Genomic DNA, 12,511 nt, shown 5'->3' with positions numbered 1-12,511 from the left:
TTGATTTCAGCCCAGGTCGAGGTCTCATGATTCATAGGAACAAGTACCACATGGAGCTCTGTTCTGGCAGCATGGAACCTGCTTGGGATTCTCTCTCTCCTCTCTTGTCCCTCCACTGTGTGCATGAATATGCTTTCTCGGTCTCAAATAAATAAACATTTTAAAAAAGAATAAAAGTCACAGCATAAGGAATAGAGTAAATGATATTTTAATAGAGATGTATGGGGACAGTGGTAATTACACTTGTAGATGATCATAACATAATGTATAAACTTGTTAAATCACTGTGTTGTACACATGAAGTTAGTGGAATATTGCATGTCACCTATATTCAAATAAAAATAATAAACTACAAAAAAAGGGAAACATAGTCATCTTTTTCTTTAACCATTTTCCAACAACATTAGGAACAAAAATGTTTGAGCATCACACATTGAGTCATTCATCCATGTAGTAACTTACTTCCATAAATGATTCAAACCATTGACTATCAGTGCTCTCTGTACTACTAAAAATAAAGTTGTGAACATTTTCAAATATATTCACATTAAAGAGACAGTTCCACAAACACAAGAACCAATTCAGAAAATTGTTCCTTAGAATCATGTCCTCTAGAACCACCCTTAATACTTGCTTGTTGTTAGTCAAAATTCTCCCGAGAAATGGAATAGGTTCTTCTTTATATATACATACATAAATGAAGAGATTTATTATAGATATTGGCCTTCATTATTATGGAGGCCAAGAAGGTCCACAATCTGCAAACTGTAGGCTGAAGAGCCAAGAAAGCTGGTGGCACAATTTAATCTTAGTCCAAAGGCCTGAGATTGTGGGACTGACGATGTAAGTTCTGATTATGAGTCTGAAAGTCCCAGAACTAGCAATGATAATGTCTAAGGGCAAGAGAAGAAGAATGTTTCAGCTCAGGCAGAGAAAAAGCAAATTTACCATTGCTCTGCTTTTTTAAAAGACTTTCTTCCTGCTTTCCCAAGATAAAATTGACAGATGACATTGTGCCAATTTAAGGTGTACAATGTGATGATTTGACATATGCACATATTATAAAATGCTTGTGACAATAAGGTTGGTTGATACATCTTTTACTTCACGTAATTACCATTTTGTTGTTGTATGGTAAGAAAATTGAAAACCTGTCACAGCAACTTTAAAACATACCAAGTATTGTTAACTAAGTTATCCTGTTGGACATTATTTTCCACGAACTTCTTATAACCTGAAATGTCTAATTTTTAGTCAACATTTCATTTCTCCCAACTCTATAGCTCCTATCAATTACCATTCAATTCTCTTCTTCTATGAAATTCTACATTTTAAAAATGTGAGATCATACAGTATTTTTCTTTCTCTATATTACTTATTAATTCTAGCATAATTGTCTTCAGTTTTTAGTCATGTCATTGCAAAGACAAAATTTCATTCTTTGTAATGATTAAGCAATATACCTTGGCAAAAAGAGAAAGATGATACATAGATGATGTATAGATGATAGAAAGATTAGATAACAGATGGATAGATAGGTAAATGATTGATAGATAGATAATAGGTAGGTAGAACATAGGTAGGTGATAGTAATAATAAAATAATATTAATAATAATAAATTTTCTTTCTCCATTCATCTCTCAGTAGATAATTAGATTATTTCCATGTCTTTGCTATTGTTGCTACTGCTGCAATGAACATGAGAATGCAGATACATCTTTGAGATAGTAATTTCATTTCCTTTGAAAATGTACCCACAACTGGGATTGTTGGATCCTATGGTAATACTGTTTGTAATTTTTTGTAAAACCTCCATACTTTTTTCTATAATGACATTATCATCAACTGTGCAAAAAGGTTCTCTTTTCTCTGCATCCTGACCAACTCTTGTTATCTTTTGTCTTTTTAGTAATACCAATTCTAACAGGCACAAAGTGATATCAGACTGTGTTTTTAAATTTCATTTTACTGGTAATTAGTGATGATAAATATCTTTTCATGTACCTGTTGGCTATCAGTATGTCTTCTTTGGAAATTGTCTTTGCAGTCTCTGCCTATTTTTAATTAGATTATTTTTGGCTGTTTTTGTTTTGTTTTGTTTTCTAATGAATTTTCTGACTTAAATATTTTGGATGTTAACATCTTATTAGGTATATGATTTGTAAGTATTTTTTCCCTTTTCATGGGTAGTCTCTTCATTTTTTTTTTTTTTTGTTTCTTTTGCTGTGAAGAAGCTTTCTGCTTGATATTGTCTCAGTTTATTTTTGCTTTTGCTACTTGTGCTTGGTATCATATCCATCCCTCCACCCCCCACCCCAAGAAAAAAAACTTTGACAAAATCAATGTGAAGAAGGTCTTTCCCTATGTTTTCTTCTAGGAGTTCAATTGTTTCCGGACTTACATTTAATTCCTTAATCCATTTCAAGTTCATTTGTGTATGTGGTATAATATAGGAGTACAATTTTATTTTTTTGCACGTTAAGATACAGTTTTCCGAAAAACACTTATTGACAAGATATATTTTCCACATGAGTTTTCTTGGCTCATGTCAAATCTTAGTTGACTATATATGCAGGGGTTTATTTCTGTGCTCTCTCTTCTGCTCTTCTGGTCCATGACTCTCTTTTTATGCCAGTACCTGTTTTAGTTAATACAGCATTGACTATGTTGTTTTGATTACCATAGCTTTGTAACATAGTTTGAAATCAAATCATGTGATGCCTCCAACTTTGTTTTTTTAAGATTACATTGACTGACCACTCAGGATGTTTTGTTGTCCTATCCAAATTTAGGATTTTTTTTCTACCTCTGTGAAAATTGCCACTGGAATTTTGATAAGGATTGGAAGAAATCTGTAGATGACTTTGGGTTAGTATGAAAATTTTAACATTAACTCTTCCATACCATGAACATGGTATATCTTTCTACTTGTTTCTGTCTTCAACATTTTCTTTCATCAGTGTCTTATGGTATAGTTTTGGGTGCATAGATTTTTAACTTCTTTGGATAAATTTATTCCTAAGTGTTTCATTGTTTGTGATGTTATTGAAATGGGATTTTCTTTATTTCATTTTTAGCTCATTCATTATTAGGAGATAGAAACATAATTGGATTTTATATGTTGCTTTTGTATCCTAAAACTTTATTAAATTATTTTATTCAAAATTGGGATTTTCTATAAAATCATGTCATTAGGATATAGACAATTCTACTTGTTCCTTTATGAGTTGGATGTCTTTTATTTCTTTTTCTTAATTGCTCTGATTATGACTCACAAAACTATGTTGAATAGGATTGGTGAATGTGAGCACCTGGTCTTGTTCCTAATCTTAGCGGGACAGTTTCAATCATTTACCATGAAAATAATGGCATTATTAGAATAGTAAGAATAATGCTAGCTGTGGGTTTGCCATATATAGTCTTTATTGTGTTGAGGTATTTTTCTTCTGTGTTTAGTTTTAACTGAAACATAAAAGAAGCTACATTTTGTCAAATGTATTTCTGCCCCTTTGAGATAATAATATAATTTTTCATTGATGTAACATATCATATTGATTGATTTACACATGTTGAATTACACATGCATGGAATAAATCCTGCTTGATCATGGTGCAATATGTTGTTGATTTCAACTTGCTGGTATTTTGTTGAGAAATTTTGCATTCATTTTCATTGGGAATATTGGCTTTTGTTTTCTTTTTTTTTGTAGTAACACTGGGACACCTGGGTGGCTTGGTCAGTTAAGCATCCAACTCTCTTGATTTCAGGTCAGTCATGATCTCATGGTTCATGACATTGAGCCTCGTGTTGGGCTCTGCACTGACAGCATGAAGGCTGCTTGGGATTCTTTCTGCCCCTCCCCAATCACTGTAAATAAATAAATAAATAAATAAATAAATAAATAGTAACACTGAATTCATAAAATGAGTCTTGAAGTGTTTCCTCTTCTGAATTCTTAAGAAGAGTTTGTGAAGGACTTGTATTAATTCTTTAAATGTTCTTGACCCCTGAAGTATCTTTTCCTGCAATTTTCTTCAATAGGAGATTTTTTATTACTGATTAATTCTCCTAAGTTATTATTGATCTGTTCATATTTTCTGTTTCTCTATGAGTCAGGCTTGGTAGATTGCATGTTCTTAGGAATCCATTCATTTCTTTTAGGTTATCAAATTTGCTGTCAGGTAATTGCTTATATTACTTTGATATGTCCAACAAGAAGTTTGACTGTAGGTGTGCACTTTCTGGTTGCAGTGTCTCACCATAGTATGTGCATGTTAGTGGATGCCAGTGAGGGGAGTTGGGCCTACAACATGTTGGTGCATAGCCAGGAGCTAGTCTTGACCACACACATGACAGTGGGGAGTCAGTTGCAGAGGTGTAGGCTGGTAGCTTGCTCTTAAACAGCTGCAAAGGTTTAATTTGGATCAGTGTAGATCTTGTGCTCTGGCAGGGGTGGACTGGGAAAGCCAGAAGAGAAGAACTCAGGGGGCTCGCACTGGGGAATGGGACTCTCTATGGAATGAAAAGTGGAATGAAAGCCTCAGTAAAATCTTCAGGGAATCTTCAGCAATTATGCTGCCATAGACTTTTTCAGCACTAAAAGCTAATGGAGTCCTCTGTGGAGCAGGTCAGGTCGCTGGGAACCTTTCTCACGCCCACTGTCCTTGTTCTCTGTTCCTAGCCATTTTCATACATCTCACTTTTGCTGGTCTATAGGGTGGGTTCAACCAAAGTAGTCCTTCATATAGCATTCTGTGTGCTGGAGAAGCTATTCACCCTTCTCTTCCTTTCCCAGTAAGGAGAACTCATTATAGCTGGGAAGTTCATCACTGGTGCTGAGCAATGATGGCCTGAAGGATGAGATGATGAGGCAAAATGAAACTGTACTTCTCTTCTCTCCCTAAATTTTTTTTTTAAAATTATTTGTAGTGTTTTAGTCCACTATAATGCTGATGTTTCTTTTTCTTTTTTTTTTTTTTTTATTTAAAAAAAAAATTTTTTTTTCAACGTTTTTATTTATTTTTGGGACAGAGAGAGACAGAGCATGAACGGGGGAGGGGCAGAGCGAGAGGGAGACACAGAATCAGAAACAGGCTCCGAGCCATCAGCCCAGAGCCTGACGCGGGGCTCGAACTCACGGACCGCGAGATCATGACCTGGCTGAAGTCGGATGCTTAACCGACTGCGCCACCCAGGCACCCCAATGCTGATGTTTCTTAAATGGATCTCTGAACTCTCTCAGTGCTGTTTTTGTCTATGGGTAGCTCATTATTGACCTCTGTGGGGAAATAGTGGCTGAGATGTCCTACTCTACCATTTCTGACACTACTTTCTCCTTCAATCTTTTGTTCTATTTGTTCTATCCCACAGGGATAGGATGATTATTACGTACTTTCGTTTTATTCAGTTCACCAGTTCAAATACTAATCTCTTCTGGAAATACACTAATAACAATATTTTACTGTCTAAGCATCCCTTTTCTCAGTTGAGTTGACACATAAAATTAGCCAAAATAAATCTGTTACCAAATAAGAGTATTAAAATCTTATTTCATAAATAAATATGTCAATAACTATTTACAAAGTACTTATAAAAAAGCAAACTATAATGTGTACATCATGTATTATTATTGAGAAAACAAGTTTTTTATTGAACATATTAGGAATCTATTTTTAAAAAGCAAAACAAAACAAACAAAACAAAACAAAAAGCCTCTGTATGTGTTTGTATGACCATGTAAAATTTATGAAAGGATAAACATATTAACTTTAACAAAAGAATATTAATAACGAACATGTGAATTATCAAGTTTTTAAGTTTATATATTTTTTATTTTTAATATAATCAGGTATTTCTTATTTTAAAAATCAATTCAGAGGGTATAAAAACAGATAAATGTAGGGCCAAGCCTCAAAACTCTCATGTTTTAACTCATGCTTACTGATTTCCTTCTCTGGCTTCCATTCAACCCAACACTGTATCCATTTCAGGAAGATTCACCCAGGCTTAAGGATAGAGAGAAAGATAAAGAAAAAAAAAATCAAAAGCAAGAATAGGGTGTTTGGAGATATTTTGGGGAAGCATCTTCTCTGTGCCTAGAACTATCTGTCCTCTAATTTATATTCTCATAACAAACTTAGGAGGTAGGTGTTATTATCCCCAGTAAACATATAGAATCTCATATTCAGGGAAATAAAATAACTCATTCAAGGAAAACCTGATGGCTCAGCCAGTTAAGTGTCTGACACCCCTCCCCCACTCATTTTCTCTCTCTCTCTCTCTCTTTCTCTCTCTCTCTCTCTCCCTCTCTGTCACTCTCGCTCTTTCTCTCTCTTGCTCTTTTTCTCTCTCTAAATAAATAATACATACATAAATAAAAAATACATAAATAAATATAAAAAAATAATAACTCATTCTAGGTCATATAGGCACATCTGGAAAGGCATGTCTGGCTCTTTCCATTATCTTAGGTTCCTCTCTTAATGTAAATCTCAATTCTTCATGTATCAAAGACCTTTGAGACCATGACTCTATTTAGAATAGAGGGAAACAACCATACCTCAAAAAAACACAAAAACAAACAAACAAACAAACAACCTGAATTGAAATGGGAAGATTTACTTTGTGAGTAAAGACTACCATAAAATTATGCATTTGGAAATTATTTTTTAAGTGAGACCTTAACAAAATTCTACTTTTTTTCCCCCAGAAAGCCAAACTTAAGTATATCAAGAATTTAGGGGAATGCAATAGTTAAAACATAGAAAATTTAGAATGTTACATTAGAGCCTGGCTCCTTCTTCAGATTCTGTGTGTGTCTCTCTCTCTTTGCCCCTCTCCCACCCAGGCTCTGTCTCTGTCTCTCTCAAAAGTAAATAAACATTTAAAAAATGACATAAAAAAAAAGAATGCTTATACTCTCTGATTTGAATATGTACTGCAAACCCATAGTAACACAAATAGTATGGTACTCGATCATACTTGATAAGGTCAAACTTCTAGGTCATTGGAATTGAATTGATACTCCACAAATGAATCTATCAATTTATGGCAAAGGTGTCAAAACAAGTCAGTGAGAAAGAACAGCTTCTCCAACTGTTAGTGCAAGTCAAATTGATAGCCATGCATAAATAAAGTTGGTCTGTTAACTCACACTTTACAGAAAATTAAACTAATATTATATCAAAACTCTGAAAAAATGCTAGTTCTATAAATATATAAAACTACTAGAAAAAAAGAGAGAGGTTGTAAGATGGCAGGGAGTAGGAACATTCTAAGCTTGCTTCATCCCATGAATGCAATTAGATAAGCATCAAGTCTTGCTAAATACCCAGAAACTGACATGCTGACTAACAGAACAAACTCCATAACTAAAAGGAGAGAAGAGGCCATATTGAACAAGAGAGGAATTGCAGAGACTTGGAAGGGAAACAGATTATGATGATGAGGTGGGGACAGAGCTTCAGAGAAGAGTGAGAAACAGACTAGCACACAGGGCAGTGCATGGGGAAAACAAATCCCCATAGCTATTGGCTAGGAAGGCAAGAGGGGCCAAATATTGTGAGTTCTTACAATGAGTAGGGCTTTAAGCAAGTTTTAAAAGTCAGCAGGCTTGGCTTTAAGACCTCTGAGGGCACTGAGCTGATCCTGGAGAGAAGGTGGCAAACAACTCAGGAACAGACTGTGGAAGCAACATCTGAAGAATGCCTGGGGCACACAGATGGGAGATTATTAGCTACTCACAAAGTGCATCCCTGAGAGGCACCTTCATAGAGACACCTCTCCAGAAACAAAGGAGTTGGCAGGCACCATTTCCCTCCCCCCCCCTTCAGCATAAGCACCTGGCAACCTGCAGGGAAACAGCAGTCTTGACACTCACTACCTAACTTGCTTACACAAAGCCACAGAATGGCTAAAATAAAAAACACAGGAAACAACAGGGGTTGATAAGGATATGGAGAAAAAGGAACTTTTGTGCACTTGGTGAGAATGCAAACTGGTAGAGTCACAGGGAAAAAAGTGAGGAGTTTCCTCAAAAAGTTGAAATCAAACTACCCCATGACCCCATGTACCACTAGTATGTACCCAGAGAATACAAAAACATTAATTCAGAGGGATACATACACCCTGATATTTATTGCCATATTATTTACAATAGCTATAATATGGAAGCAGCACAAGTGTCCACTGATAGATAAACAGCTAAAAAAGACGTGGTATGTATATACAAAATGGTATATTACTCAGCTATAAAAAAAAGAATGAAGTCTTTCCATTTGCAATGACATGATTGTATCTAGAGAGTATGATGCTAAGGGAAATAAGTCAGTCAGAGAAAGACAAATCCCATATAATTTCACTCATATGTGGAATATAAGAAACAAACATACAATCACTGGAAAAAAGAGAAAGGCAAACCAAGAAACAGACTATTAGCAGTAGAGAACAAACTGATGGTTACTAGAGGGGAGGTGGTTCAGGGTATGGGTTAAATAGACAACGGGGTCTCAGGAGGTACTTGTTTTGATAAACATGGGGTATTGTATAGAAGTGTTGAATCACTACAGTGTACACACGAAACTAATATAAAACTGTATGTTAACTAGTATTAAAAAAAACTTAATAAGCCAAAAAAAAAAACAAACCCACACCCCAAAAACGAGAGCAAAAAACCCTATTAGAAAAGAAATCATGGCCTTAGATTCACCATAGCTTCTTAGATATAAAACCAAAACCATAGCAAATCAATTAAATCATTAAATCAATAAATTGAACATTAAAACATAACACTTCTTTGCTTTAACGTTCAAAACAATGTCAAGAAAATGAATGCAACCCATAGAATGGGAGAAAATTTACAAACCATATATCTGATGAGAGCCTAGTAGTATCCAGGTATATAAAGAACTCTTAAAATGCATCACCAAAAATAGAAACATTCCAAGTTTTTAAAAAGATTTATTTACTTTTGAGAGAGAGAGCACAAGTGTGGGAGGGGAGGGTGTGTGTGTGTGTGTGTGTGTGTGTGTGTGTGTGTGTGTGTGTGTAAACAGAAAATCTGCAGCTGGCTCTGTGCTGATAGAAGCAGTGAGCTCCACATGGGGTTGAAACTCAAACTGTGAGATCATGACAGGAGTTAAAGTCAGCTTTCTGTCAGCTTAGTCAGCTGACTGAGGCATCCAGGTGCCCCAAATAATCCAATTCTTTTAAAATAGGCAAAGGAAATGAGATAAAATGTTTCAGGTCAAAATCCCAGGAATTTTGTCCCTCCAAGAGAACTATTGGAAACAATTACCTCAGAACACCTCAATACCTCAGTACCTCAGTACACCTCAGTACCTCAAATTCATGTGGCATCCAGATGAGTGCTCAGTGGAGAAAGAGACTGGTAAATTTCAGTAAATTTTGGTCTTTCATTAGGCAACTACCATAATTTGCACCCTAACCTGAGGCAGACAGTAGCCTGTGGTCCTGGTGAGATTTGCTAGTGTTGAGGTTGGCAATAAGGACTTTGTCCTCCAATAATTGGTGTTTTGTATTTTGACCTGGCTACATATACATGCAATACATATACATGTGATATATATGTATATATACATACACATATAATGAAATATCATTTATTCATCTGTAAGAAAAGTAGGAAATCTTGCTTTTTTGTGACAACATGAGTGGACTTTGAAGACACTATGCTAAGTGAAATAAGTCACACAGAATAAGACAAATTCTGCATATTCTCACTTATATGAAAAATCTAAAAAGCCTAACATTTAGAAAGACAAGTTAGTATGGCGGTTGCTAAATACTAGGTGTTGGGGCCCTTTGAGAAAATGCTAGTCAAAGGGAAAAACTCCTTGCTATAAGATGAATAAATTCTGAGGATCTAATGTATAGCATGGTGATAACTAACAACACTGCATTAAACACTTGAAAGTGTTTAAGAGAGTAGATGTTAAATGTTTACCACCACAAAAAACAGAGAAGTTACATAGAAGCATAGAAATGTTAACCTTACTTTAATATTCATTTTGTAATATACACAAGTATTAAGCCATTCCATTTTACACCTTAAATTTTATGTGTTATATGAATAACATATATAATATTTCAATGAAGGTGGGAAAAATATATATGCACAGGCTTATAGTATGATTTTTTTCATTTTTAATGTTTCTTTGTTTCCCTTATTAATTAAAAGATAAGTGCATAAAAATCATCATAATTATGTTAATTAACATAACATGCATAAAGATGCATTTAATAATAACAAAGAAATTAAGAGGTGGTGAGCTAAATATGAGTAGAGTTTATATGTTATTGATGCTAACTTGCTATTAATACACACTAATGTGTCACAAATTTAGGATGTTAACTAATCCTATGGTATTTACTAAGAAAGTAACTATTTATAGAAAAAAGAGTAAATGAAGAGAAAATAAAAGTGATACACTAGAAAAGAAAAAAACACAATGTATGGCAATAGGAGAAGAATTCAGAACCACAAATATGTCTATATATATACAGAAATTAAATTAATAGGAGTGCCTGGGTGGCTCACTTCATTGATTGCTCACCTCTCGATTTCACCTCAGGTCTTCATCTCACTGTTGACAAGACTGAGACCCAACTGTGGCTCTGCACTAATAGACCTTGGGATTCTCGCTCTCCCTCTCTTTCTGCCCCTCCCCTGCTCATGCATGCACTCTTTCTCTCTCTTTCAAAAGAAATAAACTTAAAAATAGAGAAATCAAATAAAAATGATAAATAAATCCTGCATTAACAATAATCACTTTAGATGGAAATGATTTAAAATTCACAAGTTAGGAGACAGATATTAGCAGACTGGGTTAAAAAGTATAATCTCATGATATGTAGTTTATGAGAGACTATTTTGTCCTTCTTTTTAAAAATTTCAATTCCTGTGTAATTAACATACACTGTTATGTTAGTTTCAGGTGTACAGTATAGTGATTCAATAATTCTGTACCTTATTCAGTGCTCATCATGTTAAGTGTGCTCTGAATCCCCTTCACCTATTTCACCCATTCCTCCACTGACCTCCCTTCTGATAACTATCAGTTTGTTCCTATTGCTAATAGTCTGTTTCTTGGGTTCTTTCTCTCTTCATCCCTCTCTCTCTCTCTCTCCCTGCCTCTCTGTTTCTTTGCTTTGTTTCTAAATTTCTACATGTGAGTCAGTTGTTTGATGTTTGTCTTTGACTGACTTAATCCACTTAGCATTTTATTCTAGCTCCAACCATGTCATTGCAAATGGCAAGATTTCATTCTTATTTTATACCCAAGTAATATTCTATTATATATGTACTACTTTTTTTTTTAAATTTTTTTTAACGTTTACTCATTTTTGAGACAGAGACAGAGCATGAACGGGGGAGGGGCAGAGAGAGGGAGACACAGAATCTGAAACAGGCTCCAGGCTCTGAGTAGTCAGCACAGAGCCCAATGCGGGGCTTGAATTCAGGGACCGCGAGATGGTGACCTGAGCCAAAGTTGGACACTTAACCCACTGAGCCACCCAGGCGCCCCCCCGAAAAAGTTTTTTAATGTTTATTTATTTCTGAGACAGAGAGATCAAAGCATGAGTGGGGGAGGGGCAGAGAGAGAGGGAGACAGAATCCGAAGTAGGCTCCAGGCTCTGAGCCGTCAGCACAGAGCCCGACACGGGGCTCGAACTCACGGACCGCGAGATCATGACCTGAGCTGAAGTCAGATGCTTAGCTGGCTGAGCCACCCAGGCACCCCTATCCCTTCACTTTCAATCTTCATGTATCTTTAGGTGTGAAGTGAGTGATTTGTAAGTACCATAAAGATGGGTCATGGGTTTGTTTCCCAATCTTACACCCTATATCTTTTTTTTTTCACCCTATATCTTTTGGTTGAACTATTTAGTCCATTTACATTCAAACTAATTATTGATAGCTATGTATTTATTGCCATTTTGTTATTTGTTTTGAGTATGTTTTTGTGAATTTTCTTTTTCTTCCTTTGTTCTTTTCTCTCACCATAAGTTTGCTTTCTTTAGTGATATACTTGAATTTATTTCTCCATTTTTTGCTTATTACTGATTTTTTATTTATACTTACCATTATATTTGTATATAACATCTTCTGCTTATCAGAGTGTCTTAAATTGATGGCTGCTTACACTTGAATATATCCTTACTCTTTCTTCCCCATGTTTTAGATATATGGCATAACACTTTATTTCCTCTCATTTTGTGAGTACCTTGCCTGATTTTTACAGATATATTTATTTTTATTGCTTTTGTGCTTTTAAACTCTTACTTATGGTTTTTCCTTTCGACCCAGAGTCTGCTTTAACGTTTCTCATAGGGTTGGTTTAATGGTCATTAACTCTTTAAATTCTGATTTTGAGGGAAATTCTTTACCTTTCCTTCTATTCTGAATGATAGCTTTGCTGGATAGAGTATTCTTGGTTTGTGGGTTTTTCTGTTCAGCTTTGAATATATCATGTTACTCCCTTCTGGCCT

Source organism: Panthera pardus, unplaced genomic scaffold (assembly GCF_024362965.1).
Source record: "Panthera pardus isolate Hobbes unplaced genomic scaffold, ASM2436296v1 HiC_scaffold_27, whole genome shotgun sequence".
NCBI classification, from domain to species: domain Eukaryota; kingdom Metazoa; phylum Chordata; class Mammalia; order Carnivora; family Felidae; genus Panthera; species Panthera pardus.
The sequence above is the reverse complement of the archived record's forward strand: the minus strand, read 5'-3'. Positions refer to the sequence as shown.